Source organism: Hydra vulgaris, chromosome 11 (genome assembly GCF_038396675.1).
Source record: "Hydra vulgaris chromosome 11, alternate assembly HydraT2T_AEP".
In the NCBI taxonomy this organism is placed as follows: domain Eukaryota; kingdom Metazoa; phylum Cnidaria; class Hydrozoa; order Anthoathecata; family Hydridae; genus Hydra; species Hydra vulgaris.
The window spans coordinates 55,799,576-55,815,052 of NC_088930.1; the positions used below are offsets into that span (position 1 = coordinate 55,799,576).

General features: G+C 27.7%; 1 pseudogene; it reads left to right on the top strand.

Moving 5' to 3' along the window:
• The first annotated feature begins 4,633 nt into the window (after positions 1–4,633).
• LOC136087150 (NADH-ubiquinone oxidoreductase chain 4-like) lies at positions 4,634–6,095 on the top strand (annotated as a pseudogene).
• The last annotated feature ends 9,382 nt before the right edge of the window (positions 6,096–15,477 follow it).

Sequence of the window (15,477 nt, forward strand, 5' to 3'; positions counted from 1 at the left end):
GAATATGAAACTTTACCTACTAGCACAACTATTTCTTAAGGTAAAGGATTTTTTGAACATATGTCTGTAGATCTAAGTCCTAAGTATAACCAAAGTAAGAAAAAAATTAAGAAATACCTAGATGACTTATCTTTTACGTGCAAGGTCTCTTTACATTTTCATAATTTACGACAAGTGAAAGATATGCGTATCATGGATTTAAGAGAAGATGCAAGGAAAGTTGTAAGTAAAGCATTTAAAAATGAAAGCTCCGACTCAGTATGTGTTGACATTAAGTTTGAAAAAATCTTTAGAAGCAAGGCCATTAAGCTACTTCCTCAATATAGAATAGATTTGGTGAAAGCAGAAAAATATTCAGATAGGTGGCCTGTGGTAGCTCAGAAAATGGTTTACTTTAGTAAAGGTATAAACGAAGCTCGGAAAGAATGGCGAAACAAAGTTGAGAGTTTATGCCGTAAACTAAAAGGTGCTGAAGCAATGAGTATAAATTTAGTATTGCATTATTTACCTAAAAACAAATATGAAAAAATTGTTGCTAAGGTAGAGGGGCATCTAACTGATGAAACGAAAGGGATATTTGATAAAAAAGTTGAGTACTCAACAATGGTATTATTCTTCGAAAGGATTTCCCAAATTACTGCAATTAAAATATTAAATGATTTACAGACAGAAAAATCCTTAATAAAAACTAAGGTTGATTTATCCTGTGCTGATATTAAAAAACACCAAGCAGAGCAACTTTTTTATCTTAATGTGGACTACATAAAAGATGCGATATTTTCAGTAAAAAATCTTAGTAAGGTTGATGCATTGTGTGTTGTCACAGAATCAAATATATGTGCAGAAATATTTACAAGACCCAGGTTAGACGTTATTGAAAAATAATCACTGCCTACCACTAATAGAGAACAAATACTTGATTTAAGGAAAAATGAGATGAGGTATTTTTTTTCCCTTAGTAAGAAAGACCGATTTAGAAAAGCTACATTCTGTACGGTTGCAGCTCTAACAGTGTGCACAAGGTTTAGTTGCTGCAAGTCTTATGGTTGGCAGTGTAGGTATTGCTTTGGCACAGCATATGATCACAGAGACATTTGCAGATTTATTAAGTTTAATGAGCGTTGCAAATGGCACCTGTGATTGGTCAAGCATTTGGGACTGGAAAATTATTAACAGCTAATAAATCTGCGAGTACTACAGTCAGTATAGCTGAGGAGGTAAGTAATGTGGAAGAATTTGCTGCAAAAGGACTTCAATGTACTGACAATGGTTGCAATGTTGCAAAAAACGTAACTGCAATAAGAAAAAATGGTGAGAAGGGGGTTGGTGCAGCGCGGGGCCCCTTGCGTTAGCCGCAACAAGGGGTGCACCAGAGCTGCGCCTGGATCTGGGGGGGGGGGGGTTGGGTGAAATTCTTTTAGAGGAGAGAAAAACCGAAGGGTTTTTTTTTATTTCCTATTTTTAATGAGTTGAGTGGTTTATAAAGGGTAGTTCGTTAAAAGTGCATATTTAGGAAAATTTTTAAGAATTTTAATTATTTGATCTTCTAAAAGGAGAAGAGTAAACTAATGGAAAGTTATTTGGCTCATTTCCAGAATATAATGGTTCGATTCCTTTCTCTTTATTTTTAAATAAGAGCAGTTTTCGTTTGATTATGGAGAAATAAAAGTATGAGAATCGTTTATAAATGTTAGTGGAAGCAGATAAATGAGTAAAATAGCGTAATTACTGTTTTGTATCAGGTTAAAAAATTTAATACTTTTTTATACTAAGATGCATAGCTTAAGCCATGTTTTTACTGAAACAAAGAAAAATTAACAGCAGTAAGGAAATTTATACAAATAAAGTAATTTAGATATAAAGTAATCGTAAATTTTGTCTAATTAAGTGCCAGCAGACGCGGTGATACTTAAGAAATAAGTTTTTATAAAAAAATAGGTTAAATGTGTATAGAATAAAAATTGTAAAATTAAGATTATTGATTTGGTAAAATATACAATAATTAAAATTTGATAAAAAAACTATAAACTTGAATAAATGATAATTAAACAGGATTAGATACCCTGGTATTCTTTTTGTTAATATTTAATCTGAACAGTATACCTAAATAGGTGAAAATGAAATATTTTGGTTGTTTATTTTTCTAATTAGAGGAGTATGTAATTTAATTCTATAATCCGCGAAATACCTTACCTTTTTTTGAAAATACAAGTGTTGCATAGTTGTCTTCAGCTTTAACTTATGGTTAAAGCATAGTTCTTTAAAGAATAAAGTCAAAAATTATGGCCTTTATAAAAAGGGATATTATGCACTACAATAAATATTTTAACATAAATTTATATTTGGATAGTCAATGTAAAGTGATTTAAAAGAGAATTTAATAGTAATTAAAAATATAAAGTTTTAATGAATAAGTGCAAATATTAATACAAATAGCCCGTCGCCTTGATCATAAAAGAAAGTAACATAGTGGGGAAAAGGGAACTTTTCCCTGTGATTTATAATCCAATCATGAATGAATTTTTCTTTTTTTTTTCTATTATAATAATTTTAGGATGTTTCATGTGTATTAATTCTTTAAATCCTATTCATTCTGTTTTTTAATTAGTAGCTGTATTTTATTTTTCTTTTGCTTTATTAATTAATTTAGATTTAGAATTTTTATCATTATTGTTAATAATAATATATGTAGGAGCTATAGTAATTTTTTTTAATTTGCAATAATGATGTTAGATATAATTTAAATAAAAAAAATTCTAATATCAATTATATAATCCCTATAATTTTAATTGTTTTAACTTCATTAATAGTAAAAGTTATTAATAAAGATGTACTTTTACCTTATTATTTAAATAATAAATTTTTAAATTTCAATTTAATAAATTATCATAACTTTCATAATATAGCTTTATTTTTTTATTCTAAGTATTTTATAAATTTTATGTTAATAAACATTATTCTATAAATAGGAATGATAGGAATAATTGTCTTAACAATTTTACTCATAATCTTAATTCAAAAAAGCAAAAAATATTTATACAACATTTAAGAAATAGTTTATGAAATTAAATTTCTTTATTTATCTATTTATTAGTTTTTTACTTAGCTTTATTGTTTTATTTCTTTCAATTTTTCTTTCTTTCAAATCACCTGATAAACAAAATGTTTCTATTTATGAATGCGGATTTAATCCTTTTTATTCAACTGGTCAACCATTTTCTATAAGATTTTTTTAAATTGCTATCTTATTTTTATTAATTGATTTAGAAATAATTTATTTATTTCCATGATCAGTAAATTCAAATTTAAAAGACTATTATTCACAATCTATTATTTATTTATTTATAATTATATTAGTTATAGGATTAATCTACGAATGATTAAAAGGTGGATTAGAATGAGAATAATGTTATTTGATTTTAATTTATTGATAATAATTATGTTTTGTATTAGTATTATAGAAATAGTTATCAATAGAAGCAATATAATATTAATATTAGTTAGTATAGAAATTTTATTATTATCTATTTCAATGAATTTTATATTAAGTTCACTAATTAGTTTTTCTCTAGAAGGACAAATAGTAGCAATATACATAATAATTGTTGCTGCTGTCAAGACAGCTATTGGATTATCGATAATAGTAGCTTCTTATAAAATAAAAGGGTCTATTTCTTTAAAATTATTAAATTTATTAAAAGGATAATGAAAAACATATATTTAATTATATTATAAATTATAAAGTTTTTAACAATTATTATTCCAGTTTTGATTTCTGTTGCTTATTTGACTTTAGCAGAAAGAAAAATTTTAGGTTACAGCCAAAATAGAAAAGGTCCTAATATAGTTGGAATATATGGATTATTACAGCCTTTAGCCGATGGTGTAAAATTATTTTCAAATGAATTAATTATCCCTAATCATGTTAATATATTTCTTTACCTAATATCCCCTATTTTAGCTTTAACTTTATCATTACTCATTTGAATTATAATTCCATGAGGAGTTAATAATTTAATTTTTGACTTAAATTTGGTAATAATGTTTACTTTTGCTATCTCTTCAATAAAAATATATTCTATACTTTTATCTGGATGATCAAGTAATTCTAAATATGCTTTTTTAGGTTCATTGAGAGTTGTTGCTCAAATGATAAGTTATGAAGTATGTATTAGTTTAGTTGCTTTTTCTTGTATTTTATGTGCTGAAACTTTAAACGTTTATTCTTTAATAAATTCACAAAGTCAAAGTATTTCATATATTTTTCCTTTATGACCAATAGCTATAATGTTTTTCATATGTTCATTTGGAGAAACTAATAGAGCTCCTTTTGACTTAACTGAAGGTCAATCAGAATTAGTTTCTGGTTATAATGTAAAATACTCTTCAATGTCTTTTGCTTTATTCTTTTTGGCAGAATATTCTCATATAATATTTACTAGTGCTTTTTTTGTAATTTTGTTTTTAGAAAATTGTATATGTGTTTTTATTTATTTGAGTTAGAACTTCTATTCCTAGATTAAGATATGATCAATTAATGGGTTTATTATGAAAATCTTATTTACCTCTAAGTTTATCATTTATTATCATTACTAATTCTTTACTATGAGCTTTTATGAGGTTTATTTAATAAATGATGTATTTAATCTTTCTTTTATTAATTCCATTTATAAGTATAATAAATATCTTATTGATTAAAAGAAGTAATTAAAATAATTTTAATGTTTCTTTGTTTTGAACTTTAATATTTTTATTTTATTTTACATTATTTTTTATTTTGAATCATAAAACTTTAAATTTTCAATTTAGTTTAAATTATAAATAATTATTAATTAATTCAATTTTTATTAATTGAAACATTTTTATTCTTTCTATTGATGGCTTATCTATATTTTTTATAGGTTTAAGTATTTTATTAACTCCTATATGTATGTTAATAAGTTTAAGATCTATAAAATATTTTAAAAAAGAATTTAATATATTGCTGTTTATATCAGTAATTTTATTAATTGCAGTATTTTCTATTCTAGATATTTTATGATTTTACATTTTATTTGAAAGTATACTAATACCTGTATTTATTATGATTGGTATATGAGGTTACAGAGAAGAAAAAATTAAAGCTGCTTTTTACTTCTTTTTTTATACTTTAATAGGATCTTTATTAGTGCTAATAAGTATATTTAAAATATACTTATTAACTGGAACCACTAGTTATGAAAGTTTATTAATTATAAAAATTCCATATAATATTCAATTTTGATTATTTATCGGGTTTTTTGTAGGTTTAGCAGTAAAAATACCAATGGTACCATTTCATATTTGGATTTCTCAGGCTCACGTAGAAGCACAAATAGCAGGTTCAATTTTATTAGCAGGAATACTTTTAAAATTGGGGGCTTATGGTTTGATCAGATTTTGTTATCCAATTTTTCAATTAGCCTCTCAATTTTATTGTCCATTAATTATTATAATGAGTATTATAGCCATAGTTTATGGTGCTTTGACTACATGTCGTCAAATAGACATAAAACGCTTAATTGCTTATTGTTCAGTATCTCATATGGGTTTAGTGACTATAGGTATTTTCTCACACTCTATTGAAGGATTAGTTGGATCAATGTTAATGATGGTTGTTCATGGTTTATCTAGTTCATGTTTATTTATTATTACTTCAATTTTGTATTTTAGATTTCATTCTAGAATTATAAAATACTTTAAAGGTTTAACAATTACTATGCCTATTTTAAGCATAATTACACTCACTTTAATTTTAGCTAATATTTCATTTCCTCTAACATTAAATTTCTTAGCTGAATTATTTTTTAAAAATTTCGGCTTTTAAATTTTATTTATTTATAATTTCATTAATTTTATTAGGGGTTTTCATAAATTTAATTTATTCTTGATGAGTTTATAATAGAATGTTTTTTGGTTCTAGTTCACCTCATCTAAAATTTTCAAGAGATATAATAGGTTTTGAATTTCAAAGTGTATTACCATTAATAATATTTATTATTGTATTAGAAATTTATCCTAATATATTATTTGATTCTATAACATTTAGTTCTTATATTAACATTTCTACAAAATGAGAATTAGAAAAAACAATCATCTTATAAAACATATTATTTCTACTTTAATCGTTCTCCCTTATCCGTCAAATATAAATTATTTATGAAATTTTGGGTCCTTATTAGGATTATGCTTTGCAATCCAATTGGTATTATGGGGGTTATCAAAAATATTATGGGGGTTATCAAAAAAACCTATTTGATGTTCAGGTATAACTATATTTATAGTAATGATGATTACTGCTTTTACAGATTATGTATTACCGTGAGGACAAATGTCTTTTTGGGGGGCCACTGTTATCACAAATTTTTTATCTCCAATTCCCTATATAGGGAATAACATAGTTCAATAAATTTGGGGTGGATTAAGTGTAAATAATGCCACTTTGGGTAGATTTTTTAGTTTACATTATTTATTTCCATTTGTGTTAGCATCTTTAATTTTAATTCATGTAGTATTAATTCATAGTGTTGGGTCTAGTAATCCTTTAGGAATATATAGTAACTTTGATAAAGTATCATTTCATTGATATTTTGCAAAAAAAAAATGTTTACAGGTTTTTTATATTAATATTTATTTTATTATTTATAGTATTTTTTATACTAATACTTTAGGTGACCCAAAAAATTTTATTAAATTATTAATTTAATAAAATTTTCTGGGTCTTATTCATTAGTAACTCCTGTTCATAAAATGCCAGAATGATACTTTTTATTTGCTTATGCTATATTAAGATCAATTCCTAATAAGTTAGGAGGAGTTTTAGCTTTAATTTTAAGTATAATAATTTTGTTTATTATTCCATTTTTACACACTAATAAATTTTTTTTCATTAACTTTTAGACCTAGAGGAAAATTATTATATTGAATGTTTATAGCAAATTTTATTTTATTAACTTGATTTTGTTCTAAACCTATAGAAAATACTTATATATTAATTAGTATAATTTCTAGTTTATTTTATTTTTTAAATTTTTTATTGATAATTCTAATAATAGGAAAATTAGAAAATTATCTATTTTTTCAAAAGGTAAGTGTATAATTGAATCACACGTTGAATGTTTTCAACTAATCACAAAGACATAGAAACTTTATATATGATTTTTGGGGCATTTTCTGGAATGATTGGAACTGCTTTAAGTATGTTAATCAGAATAAAGCTCTCAGCACCAGGAAGAGTAATAGGAGATGATCATTTATATAATATCATAGTAACAGCTCACGCTTTTGTAATGATATTCTTTTTAGTCATGCCGTTTTTAATAGGAGGTTATGGAAATCGATTTGTACCTATATATATAGGAGCACATGACATGGCCTTTCCTAGACTAAATAATTTAAGTTTTTGACTACTTCCTCCTGCATTAATCTTACTTTTAACTTCATCTTTGGTAGAACAAGGAGCAGGAACAGGTTGAACAGTTTATCCTCCTTTATCTGGACCTTTAGCTCATTAAGGAGGATCTGTAGATTTAGCTATTTTTAGTCTTCATTGTACTGGATTTTCTTCAATTGCTGGAGCAATTAGTTTTATTGCAACTATTTTTAATATAAGAACACCAGGTTTAACATTTGATAAACTTCCGTAATTTGTATGATCTGTGTTAATAACAGCATTTTTATTACTTCTTTCTCTTCCTGTCTTAGCAGGAGCAATAACTATGTTATTAACTGATAAAAATTTTAATACTACTTTCTTGATCCAGCTGGAGGAGGAGATCCTGTTTTATATCAACACTTATTTTGATTTTTTGATCATCCAGAAGTATATGTTTTAATAATCCTGGGATTTGGAATCATTTCACAAACTACTTCTATTTTCAGTTCAAAAAATCAAGTTTTTGGGTATTAAGGTATGATATAGGCTCAATTAGCCATAGCTTTTTTAGGTTTTATTGTTTGAGCTCATCATATGTTTACTGTAGGCATGGATGTTGATACTTGAGCTTATTTTACAGCAGCTACTATGATTATTGCTGTTCCTACAGGAATTACAATTTTTAGTTGATTAGCAATAATGTTTGAGGAAAAATTAATTTATCCACACCTATGTTATGAGCTACCGGCTTTATATTTTTATTTACTTTAGGTGGTTTAACTGGTGTAATTTTAGCTAATGGGTCATTAGGCATTTTATTACGTGACACATATTATGTAGTAGCTCATTTTCATTATGTTTTATCATTAGGGGCAGTATTTGCTATGTTTGGGGGATTTTAATTTTGATTTAGAAAAAGCTCCGGAATTGCTATTAATGAAACCTTTGGTAAAATTCACTTTTGAATTACCTTTATAGGGGTAAATTTAACCTTGTTTTCACAATATTTCTTAGGATTAGCAGGAATGCCTAGAAGATATGCAGATTTTTCAGACAGTTTACTTACCTGAAATACTATTAGTTCTTTAAGTTCAATTTTTTCTATTATAGGAGTAGTCTGATTTATTTATGTAATTTTTGATGCTTTCGTTCAAAAGAAAAATTTATTTCTTGAAATAACTTAAATATTGAAAAAACAAATACTTTAGAATGATCATTATATTGTCCTCCTAGCTATCACACTTTTAACAAACTACCTTTTATAAACCATTCAACTCATTAAAAATAGGGAATAAAAAAGCTCTTCGGTTTTTCTCTCCTCTAAAAGAGGATCACCCAACCCTCCCCCCCCAGATCCAGGCGCAGCACTAGCGCACCCCCTGCTGCGGCTAACACAGGGGGCCCCGCGCCGCACCGAACCCCCCTTCCCCTAATAGAGAAGAAATACTTGATTTAAGGAAAAATGAGATGAGGTATTTTTTTTCCCTTAGTAAGAAAGACCGATTTAGAAAAGCTACAATCTGTACGGTTGCAGCTCTAACAGTGGCACAAGGTTTAGTTGCTGCACGTCTTATGGTTGGCAGTGTAGGTATTGCTTTGGCACAGCATATGATCACAGAGACATTTGCAGATTTATTAAGTTTAATGAGCGTTGCAATTGGCACCTGTGATTGGTCAAGCATTTGGGACTGGAAAATTATTAACAGCTAATAAATCTGCGAGTACTACAGCCAGTATAGCTGAGGAGGTAAGTAATGTGGAAGAATTTGCTGCAAAAGGACTTCAATGTACTGACGATGGTTACTATGTTGCAAAAAACGTAACTGCAATATGAAAAAATCTTTCTGTATAGAAAAAAGTTGTCAGTACAGCAGCAATTGCTACTACATAAGTTGTTTTAATAGGTTATAACAAAATAATTACACATGTATTGGAGGATATTAATGAGAGAAAGACGGAAGAAATAAAAGGTGAAGTGGAAAAAAATTTATCTAGCTTTTCAGAAAGAATTCAAGATTTATTAGAAAGAATTTTTATAAAAGATAAGTTATTGCCTTCTAATGATATTTATGAGCAATTATGAAAAAAATTGATGCAACTTGCTTGATTTTTATTCACAGCTTGGTTATATTGACCATTACGGTAACTTAAATCCAAACATAGTGCTACCAAAGATTACAACTGATAAAACTACACTTGATAAAACAAGAGAAAATGCTATCAATTTTATTTACAATGAATATTCAATAGATTATAGTAAACAAAAGTTAAAATTTGGTGAAGATATTACACGGTTTCTTGTCGGTAACAAGCGAAAAGAATTTCAATTAAATATAAGCTGGGCAAGCGCTGCCCTAAATATCCTTACTAGCAGTTTTACAGCTTTAACAAGTAGAAAAATTGAATCACTTTTTCTTAATCAAAAAGATTTTATAGATCAAAATCCTTCATTTGTAACACATTTTACAAAATTACTTAATCCTGATAGTTTTGAAGAATTTATCAGTACAATAATACAATTTAATAAACAATATAGAATCAATAAGACTGGTGCTACGTATATAATAAAATTTGCCCAAGGAAGCCTTATTCTACCAAATAAACTTGCAGAGGCCTTATACAAAATAAGTCGTATAGCCCTTAAGCCTAACGAACAAGTTATAAATCCAGATGTTCCTAATCATTCTTATGTAACAAAAATGCAAAGTAAGGCAATTGCTCTGCTAGAAGATATTTTGTATTACTCTGACAATATATTACAGCAACTTACTGATCAAAATAAAAATATCACGGCTAACAAAATTATAATAGTCGTCACTATAGCCAGTTACTTACTTATAGCAATATTTAATGTTTCAACTTGTTCATTCCTTATCAATCAAGTTCAAGTCTTAGATAAAAGTTTCATTCAACAGCCTATAAATAGTAAAAAATTATGGAGCTAACTATCCCGATTGGATAAATATCTCCCTCAATGCGGACAAATCCTTATAAAATTTGAACTACGTAAAAAATTAGTTCAAGAAGGGGGAATACTAGATCAAGCTGGATTAAAAACATTAAGCGGGATATTATTGCAACCGGCTATGATTGAAAAATTACATTCTTCGTTATTAATTTGTTTTTCTGAAAAACCAGATTGGTATGGGATTACTTCACTAACTATAGAGTTAGGGGCAAATAGTGAACCAATGAGAAATTATTTTGAGGTAAAAAAATATGCTATAATATCGTTTTTGTTGGCTAACTTCAGCGACTCTATTTTACCAGAGTTAAATGCATACGGGGTAGATTATAAAATACTTGACCATATTGACAGTATACTACCCCATATTGTTATAATAAATAATATCTTTCAAGCCTATAGCCAAAATAAAAAGTTAGACGCGCTAATTGATTTTACAGAATTTTTAAAATTAGACACAGATTTTACTAAATATAAATCTACCACACCTCAATTTATATCTAATATATTTAATTCTGTTCAGTGTTTAAAAAAAGTAATGAAAGACATAAATATAGAAAGCATGTCACAAATTGTAATAAAGAACCTTTCTCCAATCTCTAACATTCTAAAGACATACCAAGCAGGAGAGTTTAGAAGTTGTGTCAGGTGTGCTATGTGTTTTATTAAAAACATTAAACCTGATATACCTGAAATAATAAAAAATTCTGCAGTTTTCACCGTAAATTATATCAGCTCTAGCCAGGTTGATGATGTACCATATATAGGTTCCATTATAGATGAAATTGCCTAAATGTATTTGCTAGCAACAACAAACATGAATTCCAGCAATCAAAGACAATTTTTGGCTAAGACTATTTGCGACTATAATTTTGCTTTGACTAACATTAAATGAGAATAGATTTTTTATGGCTAAAATTATTTGTTTCTATAAATTGGTTTGGCTAACTTTATTGTGGGCCCCGTGCGGAGGAAGACCCAAAAATCTTGGTTATGGATTTTAGAGTTGTTGCAGAGCGCCAATTTGCACGTCTCCTGCCCTAATATATTTTTATAATGTTGTTTTATAAATTCCTGGTTGCTCAGCTATATCATCAATTTTCAGTTCATTTTTTAAAAACAGAGTCTCAGCTGTACAAGCAACTTTCATAATTTTTTCCGACACCCCTTGGGTCTGTCACCCATTCTCCCTCTTGCTCTAACAGATTTGAGTACCGCCATGGTTTTCTTACGTATTAAGTTTTTTCAAACTTCGCGTAATATGTTCGTAATATATTCGTAATATATTCGTAATATATTCGTAATATATTCGTAATATATTTGTAATATATTCGTAATATATTCGTAATATATTTGTAATATATTCGTAATATACTCGTAATATATTCGTAATATATTCGTAATATATTCGTAATATATACGTAATATATTCGTAATATGTTCGTAATATATTTGTAATATATTTGTAATCATTTTGTATAATACGTTTTATACGTAGCTTAACAAAAAACTATCTGTGCTATACGAACTAAAGACATATGCTAACGCTATGACCCATTGTTCGCATAATATAAACTAGTCGTGTTAGATAAATTATTAACTGATTATAAAGAAAAGATGATTGTTGAAATACTAGCGATAATACCTTAAAAAACTATGTTTCGGATATAAAAATTTTCTACAGGGAGAATATGGCAAGAGTTTTACACCTATCAACAAAGAACATATTAGTGCATGACCAATATTCTTTTTAAAATTAAGGGCCAATTAGATGTGTTACCGTTTAACCTGCGGAACAGATTAACTCAATAAAAAGTAAACGTCAAGATGATTATATGTACTAACACATATTAACCATAGCTGTTGTTTGTATAATATGCTAATAGGAATTTTAGCAGCTATTTTGCTGATAGGCCTATACCAAAAACGATAAAAAAAGCAGCGCTATTTGTCTATTCGAGTCTAATCGCAAAAAACTATTTACTACAAGTAGTATTAAAAAAATGTTAGCAAACTATGCCGCAGAAACTCAGATGCAACAATCGCTTTTTTCTCATAATCTCCTTTACTTTTTTTTTACTTGGCTAAAAAAACAAGGAATTGATGATACTCCATTTTAACCATACACCGTTCATAAGACTAGGCAATCACTAGAAATATATTCAAGGCTGTCGTTGTCAGATTCACAAAGGGTATATGATAAGGTGATTGGTAGATTTCCGGTGCGATAATAAACTTTATGGAAACATTGGCAATCCATATTGCAAATGGAAAGAAAAATAAGGAAACTTACCTCTATGAGTCTAACTGGAAGAAGCCATATACCTACAGAGGAATAAGCGAAATATTAATGCACTATACAAAAGAAGCTGGACTAGAGAACTCATTTTCTCCTCACAAACTAAGGCATTTCCATTTTACCTGGATGAAGAAAAAGGGCGTGCATGACGCATTTATCCAACCTTATTCTGATCATGAGAGCAGGCAATCATTACAGATATACTTATAATAGTCCTTATAATAGTCCTTTGGAGATTGCAATTATATGAAAAAAGAACTAAGGACTTCCCAGTTTAACGTTGCGGCTCAGCGTATGCACCCTTAGCACTGGTCCAAAAAGTTCGCTGAATTTGGAGTTTTTACAAGACAACACCATAACCACCATACCATGACCAACATATAACGACATCTATAAAAATCAAAAGAGAACACTTTTTCCTAAAAAATGCTCCACCCACACAGATGATCCATATCAAGTAATAACAAAATCAAAGGAAGAAGTAAACTTGTATGCTTTGTACTGGAAGCTAAGAATATCCAGCGATCACCTTGCTTATCAAGGTTAGATAAATAATCCCTGAAACAGATCTATTTATCTTGCAATACATTCTCATTAACAAGTGCAGGTCACTCGGTGTATACTATAGGGGTACAAGCGCGCCTCGCCAGTAAGTTATTAAATACTATTGTACTGGTCGCATAAACCAGCTACTTAGCGCAAAGGATAATAAAAACGATACGCCTAACGCCTTGGATGCAACCTGTTTGACCATGGCAATCCGGTGGCTGAATATTTGACCGCCGCTGATTAGATTTCCTACTGCTTTATCAATGACTGCTTTAATTACTCGCCTTTCTTAATCCAAGATTTTCATCCGCAATTTTATGTCGTTGATTTCTTTTCTAAGTTCCGCTGCTAATTGAGTTTCAGTAGATAAATGAAATTGGTATTTAAAAGAAAAATTCCGGGTATTCTGCGTCCCCAAAGTATATTTAACTATGTAAACACTTTTATCTATACACAGAACAAGACCTTCTGCCCAAGATCTTCGTGATTAATCTTATGAGTCTTGATATCAATTTTTTTTTTTTTCTTTTCTATTTTTTTTTTTTTTTTTTTTTTCTTTCGATTTTTAGCCGTATAAAAATATAAATACAACCAATATTTCCAATATACAGATGGCCGGGGCAAGAAGAAGACACAATTTGTCTTTTCGCCAAGCCCCGAAAGCATATTTTGAAACCCTATTCAGACTCAGAATAGGCAGAGATATGCGCAATCTGATTCGCTGATTTTGAAAGAGAGGCTTTTGCGCGTATGCTTAAGTCAAAATAAATGTCAAAAAACGTTTAATAATACGATTAAAAATATTTAATAATAAAAGTGAATTTGAGTAATTTCATAAAAAACCAAATAATAATAGCAAAAAAATTATGATTTTTCTATCCAATTTTGTGCAATATAGTAAAAATACTTATACAAACCCTCACTACTCAAAACATCCGCAATTTTCAGAATTTTTTCTTAAAAATAAAGACATAAAAAAATTAGTTTGTTTTTCTAATTGTTTTTATATTATTCTAAGATATAAAAAAGACAACCATTGTAACAAACTATAAACCAGATGGTAAAACTTGACTATGCTGCAATTCTCATACGATAGATTTTTTAAAACAGTTTTAAAATTTACCTACTAATATCAATAGACTATTATTAACTTGGTATAATTTTTTTAAATTAAGTTCCCATTTATCCAATCACTTAGCAAGAAAAGTATTTTGAAAAAATTGCCTAATTTCTTTTTAGAACTTTACACTTATTACTCCCATATATAAATTATATAAAACACTAAAAAAGTCTGAGAATATTGCTTATTGGTTTTAATAGCTAGCCCAGATGATTTGCAACACTCTTAAATTAAAAGCAATTGTTAGCAAGAGCAAATTTAGATATCCTTTCGTAATGTATCGTAATAAAAGATCACAAAGCATTGTAGCATAATAAGCTATTAGAAAAAATCTATAACCTGATGTCCACAAGTGTGTTTTGATATAGTAAACTGATTACCAAAAGCAATAACTCTCAACTTACCACACCTTTATGAAAAACTAAGTGTAAAAAGGTAGAAACAAGAAAGATTGCAAACATACAAGTTCATGTTGTTGTTTATTTCAATTTCAAAACTCAATACATGTTTGTTGATATATAGCTTTTAACCTGAACAAAATACTCGTTATTGTATTCTATAATTAATATAAAATTTTTATCCTTTAATAGCAACTGATGGTAAATAATATTAAATAAAGCAGCAAACTTTGATAAATTTTATATATTTATAATGCTAATAATTTATTTTACATTATATACTCCAGAAGAAAAAGAAAATATGTCTGCTCTAAAAAAATTAGAAAAAAAACCTAAAACAAAATGTACACCATATTTACAAATTTTATGAATATAGTTTCATTATGTAATTTTTGATATAACCAATAAAAACAAGTGTTCTTTTTTTAAATTTCTGTGAATATCTCTTGTTTATTAATATAAAAATAGAGATGCGTCATGTTTTATTTTGATGTAATATTAATAATTTTTTTGAAAACTTGCTTCTTCAAATGTAAAAGCTAATATTGATGAAGTTATTTTTATTACAAAAATTACCATAATTCACCTTTATTTGGTTTAATTTTTTGACTTTAATACTCAGTAAAGTTTTAATGTTCAGTGAAAAAACAAATATCACTTTTTTTGTTAAATTTTCCAATAGATTATTATCCAATTTATTATTCAAATTATTTCCATTAGATTAATATCCAATTTCCATCCTATATAATATAT